The sequence below is a fragment of the Amblyraja radiata genome, chromosome 16 (assembly GCF_010909765.2).
Source record: "Amblyraja radiata isolate CabotCenter1 chromosome 16, sAmbRad1.1.pri, whole genome shotgun sequence".
Taxonomy (NCBI): Eukaryota; Metazoa; Chordata; class Chondrichthyes; order Rajiformes; family Rajidae; genus Amblyraja; species Amblyraja radiata.
The window spans coordinates 50,446,653-50,456,373 of record NC_045971.1 but is presented as its reverse complement, the minus strand read 5'-3'; the positions used below and the strand labels follow the sequence as shown (position 1 = coordinate 50,456,373).

General features: G+C 50.9%; 1 long non-coding RNA gene and 1 pseudogene across 1 annotated transcript in view; one reads left to right on the top strand and one right to left on the bottom strand.

The window, feature by feature from the left end:
• LOC116982224 overlaps positions 1–3,682 on the top strand; it is a 16,060-nt gene extending 12,378 nt beyond the window's left edge. Inside the window, exon 3 of the long non-coding RNA XR_004414405.1 lies at positions 3,648–3,682. This is a non-coding gene — a long non-coding RNA (uncharacterized LOC116982224). The remainder of the gene's footprint in view (positions 1–3,647) is intronic.
• LOC116982309 overlaps positions 1–9,721 on the bottom strand; it is a 999,615-nt pseudogene that overhangs the window by 881,938 nt on the left and 107,956 nt on the right.

Here is a 9,721-nt window from a genome sequence, read left to right as displayed (position 1 = left end):
TCCTGCCAGGTACAGCACAGGTTTGGTCCGGGTGGATCACCTGTCCCAGAGCAGACTTGACCCGGTTGGCGATGGCCTTAGACAGGATCTTGTAATCTACATTCAACAATGTTATGGGTCTCCAATTATTTATATCCTTCATCTCCCCTTCTGCTTGTAGATTAGGGTGATGCTGCCCTTCCTCATGGAGTCTGACATGCTGCCGGCTAGAAGCATGTCGTTGTACACTTCCAGCAGGTCCGGGCCCACCCAGTCCCACAGAGCCGAATACAACTCGGCCGGTAAGCCATCGCTTCCGGGAGTTTTACTCGAGTCAAAGGAGCGGATGGAGACAGTCTGCTCCTCTAGGGTCAGTGGTTGGTCCAGACTCTCCCGCTTGCTGTCCTCCAAGACCTCCGTGATAGAGAACAGGAAGTTCAGGGAGGCGATGCTGTCTGTGGCCTTTCTGTCATACAATTCAGTGTAAAAAGATTTGCTGACCCACAGCCTGTCTGTCTGCGAGGATGCTACCGAGCCGTCCTCCTCCCTAAGGCTGTTGATCACAGAGCTCCCCCTGTGAACCTTATGGAAGAAGAAACGTGAGCACGTCACATCCTGCTCCACATGGCGGACCCTGGATCGGAAGATGATCTTGGAGGATTCAGAGGTAAAGAGCCGAGCTTGCCGGTCCTTCACCTCTCTAAGTTCCTCCCTCACATCCACCCCCCTCGACTGCAGAAGGAGCAGTTGTTGCAAATCTGTCTGGAGTTGGCACAATTCCCTCTGACTCTGTCTTGCTCTCTGAACCCCTTTGACTATGAAGAACCTCTTAATGTTCTCCTTGGTTGCTTCCCACCAGAGTGTCGGGGAGTCAAAGAGGGGCCTCACCGTTCTCCAACGTGCGTAGTCCCTCTTTAGCTCCTCAACGTTCTCTGGGGTCAACAGCTTCACGTTTAACTTCCACGTCCCTCTGCCTGCCTTCCGGTCCTCCTGTAGGTGACAGGAAGCCTGAAGGAGGCAGTGGTCAGAGAAGAACACCGGCGTGAGGTCGGTGTGTCTCACCGTGACGGCCTTCGTGGTGAAGACGAAGTCTATCCGGGATCGGGCTGAACCGTCCGATCTCGACCAGGTGAACCGCGGCTGGGACCCGCCTGCAGGGTCGCTGAAGGATTCGTGCAGCTTTGCGTCTTTTACCGTTTCCATCAGGAACTTGGACGTGCTGACCAGTCTGTTGTCGGCACTGCCGGATCATCCAGCCGCATCAATGATGCAGTTGAAGTCACCGGCCAGAACGAGCTGCCGGGACGTGGCCAACGGCACTGGGAGCTGCTGGAGAACGGCCAGCCGCTCGCTCCGCACGGGTGGGGCATACACATTAATCAGCCGGAGCTGAGAACCACGGTACATAACATCCACCACGAGGAGACGCCCCGCAACCACCTCCCTGACCTCAGTGATGGCGAAGTTCCCTCCCCGCAGCAAGATCCCCAGTCCAGAAGCACGACAATCATTGCCCCCCGACCACACCGACAGTCCGTGGGGCCACCATCACGACCACCTCCGATAGCAGCAGAGGTGTGGCAACCCGCACTCCTGGAGAAAAGTCACATCTGCCTTGACCTTGGCCAGGTACTGTAAGGCATTAACACATCGCGCAGTGCTCTTCACACTGCGCACGTTTAAAGATGCCAGTTTGAGCTCCATTGTCTTTTAGAGTCACTGGCCATTTTCCTGTTCCCTCATGCCCACCGCTTCGGTAAATTGCCTCACCTTTCCTGGGCTCAGGTACCCGGCATCCTCAACGGGTTGGGTTTCCCGTGTCGTAACCCAATGTGTCGTTGGGGGGAGGGGGGGGGGGCTGCTCGTTTTACCCCCTTCTGGGTGCGCCGCTTCCCCCGTCTCTCGTGGCTGGGGCACGGTGACAGGCTTACTGCTCCCGGAAACTCGGAGCTGAGGCCCATTGGCCGCTGCACTGCTCCCGGTTGCCCGGAGCTGGGGCCCATCGGTCGCTACAATGCTCCCGGTTGCCCGGAGCTGGGGCCCAACGGCCACTGCACTGCTCCCGATGCCCTGGGGCTCCTAGGCCGCTGCACTGCTCCCGATGCCCTGGGGCTGGAGCCCCTCGACCGCTGCTCAGCTCCCGATGTCCTGGGGCTGGAGCCCCTCGACCGCTGCTCTGCTCTCGGTCTCCTGGTGCAGGTGTACAATCGTCCTGCACCTTCTCCTTTCCTCCCCGGTTTTCTTCCTGTGGGGTTTCCCGTTCGCCTCATCCTCTGACGAGGAGAGGTTGCTGCCTTCTGTCAGGGAGAGAGACCGTTTTGGGTTTTTTTGGGGGGGTTTGCCAACCCTTTCTGGCATCTGCTCCGTGTGCTGACCCTTCTGGTGTTTTCCATACGTCACCGTCGTCCAAATCTGTTCTCCCCCCTCCTCCATCGACTCTCCCTCCTGGGCTTGGTGCTGGAGTTCTCCTGGCACTTGGGGGTTCGAGGTGGTTGAGGTGGTTGGGCTGTCCTCCTCCCTGTTTCCCCTTTCTGCTGGGGAATTGGCAGTGGTAGTGGGTGTCTCACCTACCCTGGGGGTGCTGGAAGCCGCCCCTCTTGTTGCCTGTGCGTAAGTGCAGGCTCTTTTTGGGCAGGCCCTGTAAAGGTGGCCTCCCTCCCCACACAGGTTGCAGTTCTTGCTGGCCTGACAGTCCTTTGTCTCGTGGCCCTCCGTTTTGCAGGTTTTGCAGACCACTGCAGTGCATTGGGCCACCACATGCCCAGGCGTGTTACATTTTCTGCATACTCTGGGCTGCCCCACGTAATTTAAATATCCTCGGTTTCCTCCAATTGCGAACACCGAGGGAGGGTGGAGGAGAGTTCCTTCCTTGTCCACCCTCATCTTTACATTGACCTGCCTCTTGCTCGTCCAAATCCCATGCAGGTCCTTCACGTCCACGCTGTTCCCTGCTCCGTCGACGTAGCGAGCAAGGAAGGTGAGGACATCCACTACGGGCACATGTGGGTTGAACATATGCACTGTGATCATCCTTTCTTTTTGGTTTGGGAGGGTGAAGAGTGGCTGCACTTTCAGCAACGACAGCGGAGCTTCATTCCCCTTCTCCTGGAAATCCTTCATCAGTTTTTGCCGTCCTGTCGGAAGCACAAATGTAACGTCGAAGTATCCGTTACCCGGGAAGTCCTGGAGGCAGTAGATATCCCTGGGCTCAAACTTGCAGGTCTCCAGCAAGACCTTCTTTACAAACGTATCTCTACAGAAGGGCATCCCCTCGCTGAGATCCTTGACACTAATCCTGAGGGTATTGCGGGTACCCTGTCCTCTAGCTCCCATTGCAGCTGCCATTGCTACGATTTTTTAAAATCGCAATCTGCAGCTCTTGTCCTTAATGGACCGCCAGGACTGTTCTAACAAGAACAGATAGCCCCTTTCCCTGTTCTAACACGAACAGACGCTCTCTTTTAACACTCTTTACCACTGATAAGAACAGATACTACTGCACTTCATTGCCGAAAACAGAACAAATGAGATGTTTTCGCTTTTCATTTATGTTTTCACATCTGATCTTTATCACATTTCCCGCTTTTCCTTGCTGCTCACTTCATTTGCATTTCTTCCTTAAAAGGAAGCAGACATTGCAGAATTGCTGCCGACTTGCAGCTACTGAGGAAGGGTTTCGGCCCGAATCGTCGCCTATTTCCTTCGCTCCATAGATGCTGCTGCACCCGCTGAGTTTCTCCAGCATTTTTGTGTACCTGCAGTTACTGAGCATCGCCTCGGTGTGGCACTGCTCCACCGCCGACGTTTCATTCACCGAAGCTGGATACAAAATGCTGGAGTAACTCAGCTGGTCAGGCAACATCTCTGGAGACGTTTCGGGTCGAGACCCGACTTCAGACTGAGAATCAGGAGGAAGGGAAACGAGAGATATAGACGGTACATAGAACAAATGGATGAAAGATTCGCAAAAGCGGGCGGAATCACAGCGAGAGAGGGTGTTGCAGAACTCTCGTCGGATAGAGGAGGGGGATGTTGCTGCGAATCCAATCCATCGCTCCTGCCCGCTCCGTGCCTCGACACCCCACCAGGACACACAGAACCAAGGCCCTTAACGCGACCAGTAACACAAGGTCACAGACTGTGCAACTGGTCTCATCCTATAATAACAAGGAACTGCATATTATTAATAGAAGCAAATAACTGCAGATAAAATGTAAGTAAGTACGTTTTTTATTTATTTATATGGCTCATTTAAATCAACTCTCGTTGAAACTAGTGCTGTACATAAAATAAATTGTGTTTCCATACATCCATACAAAATAAAAAAGAAATGACACAACACACTATGGAATTTACCATGAACGTTTCCCCCACAGCTGAATCAACATTTTCTACTGTGAGGGAAGGCGGTAAAAGGACCAGTCCTCTTCCTCTGTGTTCAATGTGTAAGAAGCAACTGCAGATGTTGGTTTGACACCGAAAATAGACACAACATGCTGGAGTAACTCAGCGGGTCAGGCAGCTTCTCTGTTGAAATGGAATAGGTGACATTTCGGGTCGTGACCCTTCATCCGACTGAGAGTCGGGGAATGGGAAACTAGAGGCAAGGGAAGGTGCAGAACAAGCAGAGCCTGCATCGACGATTCAGGAAAGGTGGAGCCCACGATGGACTGGGGACGCGGTGATAATGAACGAATACAAAGGCTGAAATTAGCAAGAGGTTCTTGGTTCTTGGTTACTTGGTCCTCCAAAATATTCCAAATGGAATTTAAACTGGAGGTGGTGAAGGGAGGGATTAAGCCAGAAAGGGTTATTGGGAAGAAAGTGCTACTTTAAATTTAGTTGCATCTGGTTGGGTAACTATAGTTGGGTGGAGATTATTCCATGCTTTAATTGTGCGGGGGAAGAACGAATTGCTGTACACATCTGTCTTTGTAGCTGGGATCATAAATTTGATCGAATGCCCTCGTCTGCTCCTAATTGGTTTGAGTTTGGTGTAGGTCTTGTAATCTATGTCGAGCTGACCATTTAACATTTTGTAAAAACAGGTCAAACGGTGAGCTTCACGTCTGTCTTGGAGAGGGTTCCACCCCAGAGAATTCAGAAGTTTGGTGACACTCGCTTCTCTCTCCTAGATGTTAGTAACAAATCTTTGGACACGTTCGATGGATGAAATGTTGTTATCTGTGTATGGGTCCCAAGCTGCAACTGCGTAGTCCAAATGAGGTCTAACGGGGGTGAAATATAGCTTCTCCTTCACAGAAGTTTAGGACACCTGTTGCTTTCACTGTTGCATGATGAGTCTGACCATTCCAACGCAGATCATTCGGGTGGAAACGGAAAGAGGGGGATGCAAGTTTTAAGTTAGAGAAAATCAATGTTCATACCGTTAGGTTGTAAGTTGTCCAGGCGAAAATGAGGTGCTGTTTCTCCAATTTGCAGAGCGTCATCCGAGATGTCTCGGGATCTTTACGGAACAGCGGTTCACCTCTTCTGTCATAGATGAGGACCCTCGCATGTGTCTCCTCTGTATCCCAAAGCTCCGCTCTAGTTGTTGCTCCCAATCCCCCCCGGACTGCAGATGCTGGTTTATACAAAAGATAAGACACAAAATGTTGGAGTAACACCGTGGGTCAGGCGGCTTCTCCGAAGAAAAAAGCTGCGGGGCTTTTCCGACCGGGGCCTTTCTTCAAACTGAATGTTGCGGGTGGGGGTGGTGGTGATGGGGGGGGGGGGGGAGAGGGTGAAGAACTGGAGGTGAGAAAAGACCAGGATCAATTAGGACCAAAGACCTTAGAGCAGAACAAGATGGGTTACTGTCACGCAAACGTGTAGTTCGCTCATGGGCGGATTCATGGGTGATTATAGGATTCATTTTAGCAACCAGCCCCCGCCATCTTGTTCCGCCATCTTGCTTCCGGCCAAAGATCGGATCTTTGTTTCCGCAGCGGGGAGAGGGAGTGTGGGGCCCGGGGAGAGGGAGTGTGGGGCCCGGGGAGAGGGAGAGGGAGTGTGGGGCCCGGGGCAGCGGGGAGAGGGAGTGTGGGGCCCGGGGAGAGGGAGTGTGGGGCCTGGGGAGAGGGAGAGGGAGTGTGGGGCCCTGGGCAGCGGGGAGAGGGAGTGTGGGGCAGCGGGGAGAGGTGCATAGGAGGGGGGAGACATTGTAGTGTGGGTACAGGCGAGGGAGTGCCGGGGTGGGGGGGGGGGGGGGGATAAGGCCTAGTGTGTGTGAAGTTGCGGGGAAGTTTACAATGTTTCTTATTTAATGTCCCTTGTCTAGTCTGAAATAAAGTTCATCATTGGATCAGAAGAAGTATAATTGTGTGTGTTATATGATTATATACATTTATATCACATTCATGTATGTGTGTTTATAAACATTTTATTCTTTAACAAGAATTAACAGAATTCTGAACTAACAGAATTATGAATCTAACCCTATATCACACACAAAAACTTCCCCCGCAATGTCAATTACCCTGCGAGTCGGGTCGGTTCCGGTTACTACAAAATTAACTCAAACACTGCTTGTGAGCCATTTAAAAAGAAATGATTTAAAAAACATTAAAAAAGACAATTACCAGAGTCAAATTTTATTCTTGACAAGAAGTATGAACTGATAGAATTATGAATCCAACCCTATATCACACACACAAACTGTTGCCCCGCAACATTGATTACACTGCGAGTCGGGTCGGGTCAGGTAGGCTCCGGTTACTAAAATGGGCGGGGGGAAATGCCCAGGATCCCCTCCGTAGCTACTACACGTCATCCCATTGTATTTCGCAGGAGTAGCCCATCTTGCTCTGCTCTAAGATCTTTGATTGGGACCAGCCATTAATGATTGGCGTCTGGAAGGTCCATTGTTGGATTGGGAAGGCCTGAACTATAAACAAATAATGTGGAGAGCCGAGGAACTGGAAACATGACAAGGAAGGGGGGAGGGAAAGGGGGAAGTGTTAGTAAAAGTTATTTACAGTTAGAGAATTCAATGGTTAAAAAAAACCTCAAATAAACTTTAATCAAGGAAAAATATATGTCCAATACCGAAACCGTGCACGACATGTGTCCGACATTCTCGGTGGCTATACGTACATTCAATATTGTTTACACAAATTTCACTCCCTGCTCCGTCTTTCTCGTGGAACCAGTTCCACAGTTCTCCACATTGTTTGTCTCTTGAGATCACACCTTCCCGAGCCAACAATTGGACCTGCCAGACAGGTCATTTCATTGATCCTGGTCTTCTGGTCTTTTCTCACCCCCATCCCCCCTCCCCCACCACCACCACCAGCACCCCCACCCCACCCAAAGAAGACATTGCTGGAATGAAAGTAATTAACAACAAAAAAGGAAGAATGCCAGAAAGGTCTCCCCCCCCCCCCCCCCCCATCCCTTTTACATAGCGATTGCTTTGCTTTGGAGTAAAAAAAATGCCGGTGAAGGCAGAGGTGACAATGTCGTTCAAAAGGCAACGGGATCTCTACTTTAAAGCGAGAATATTTAATTTCTAGAGGAAGAAGGTTTGTGCAGTACTCGAAATGGAAGAACTTGCAGAGAAGTGGAATCACCTTTTACCTGGAACGCGGAGAGGGAGGGCGGGCAAGTATAATCGCTGCCTTCAATTCATTGCGAGTGGTGGCCCTGAATGCGGACCTGGGGGAAACATGACCTCTACTTACATGGGGACATACAGTCTGAAGGCGAACCTGGGTGAAAATGCAGCTTTGCTTGCATCCCTCCCCCACCCCCCCCCCCCACCCCCCCCCCCCCCCCCCGCAACCCACTTGCCAGATACACAACCAGAACTTCTCCCTTATCCATCTCTCTACAAGACCAAGTAAATAAAGTCGCTTATTGGTATCAGTGATTATGTCATTGTTAAAATGTAGAAGTCGGGTCGCGACCCGAAAAATGATCTGTGCATATTCTCCAGAAACGCTGCCTGACCCGCTGAGTTACACAGGCACTTAAAGTCTATCTTCTGTGTAAACCAGCATCTGCCCTTCCTTCTTACCTCAACCTGTTGCCTGGCCCGCTGTCTTACTCCATCACTTTGTGTTTTGCTTTATAAATCTTAGGTCATTTTATAATCAGTTAGGGAGTTCAAAACAGTGAAGGAATAGTCTACTTATTTGTGGTAGTTAAATATTTAAAATACGTATGTACTGTCCTCAATAGGGAAGAAGTTGCAGGCGTGTAGAGTCACCGTCTACCTCAAGTGCGGGGGGCGACAAGGAGATTCGCTGCTTTCATTTCTATGGGATTGGTGGCCACCAAATGCGGACCTGGGGGAACCACGACTTTCACCTCCATGGAGACAGTCTGAATGAGGACCTGGTGATGCTCTGCCAGGCCTGTATTGCAGCCATCTTTAGCTTATGCTTGTTTTGGGGGCTAATCCCCTTCAGATTTCTCTTCAGCACATAAAAGGCAATAGACCAAGTGGGACCCGTTGGTTCCCATGTTCACACGGGAGGGCTGGACCCCCAGCACAATATTCCACGTCTCCCCCAATTCCAATATTAGTGGTCAGTGGGGGGGAGCTTCCTGGAGCGCTAGTATGGGTGTAGTGGGCCGAAAGGACTGGTTTACAGAGGGCTAGTATGGACATTGTTAACCGAATGGATTCTTGGACTGACAGCTCAGTCACAGGCCTGGTTGGCTGGCAGATCAGTCACTCATGCCTGGTGGGCTGGCAGCTCAGTCACTCAGGGCCGGTGGGTTGGCAGCTCAGTCACTCATGCCTGGTGGGTTGGCAGCTCAGCCACTCATGGCCGGTGGGTTGGCAGCTCAGTCACTCAGGGCTGGTGGGTTGGCAGCTCAGTCACTCAGGGCTGGTGGGTTGGCAGCTCAGTCACTCAGGGCTGGTGGCTGGCAACTCAGTCACTCAGGGCCGGTTGGCTGGCAGCTCAGTCACTCAGGGCTGGTGGGTTGGCAGCTCAGTCACTCAGGGCCGGTTGGCTGGCAGCTCACTCATGACTATTCCTTGAAATTCCATTCCAGGCAGGGTGCAGGCAAGCACATTCAATTGCTTAGCATTCCAGGCAGGGTGTAGGCTACCACATTTCGATTGCATAGCTCCAGGAAGGCTACAGGAAGATCTGCCCGTCCCAATCTGAATCTGCGCACACTTCATATTCCCTTCAGATTTTTCGTATTAATGATTTATTGTAGGGGGCTATAAAAATCGAAGAAATACTGTGGGTGTCACAAATCTGAAAGAAAAGCAAACAATGATACAAAAAATCTGCAGGCCAGGCAGTATCTGTGAAAAGAGTAGTAGTTAACTCCAAGTCTGAGTTGATCGAGGTGGTGGAGATACAGTTAAACATTATTGCATTGCCATACCCTAATTCTGTTAAATCTCCATGCCTTTTTTTTGACCAATTCTATTTCCAAGTTCCTTGTGGCTTTGCAATTTATAATTTGGTGGTTAAATGTAACTTGTTTCGTGTCAATCTGTTGCGAATGGGGTTTCTGCCCCACATTTGACCCCCAAAATTATTAATTGTTAAGGTCACAAGTAGTTGAGTATAGGAGCAAAGAGGTCCTACGGCAGTTGTACAGGGCCCTAGTGAGACCACACCTGGAGTATTGTGTGCAATTTTGGTCCCCTAATTTGAGGAAAGACATTCTTGCTATTGAGGGAGTGCAGCGTAGGTTTATACGGTTAATTCCCGGAATGGCGGGACTGTCATATGCTGAGAGAATGGAGCAGCTGGGCTTGTGCACTCTGGAG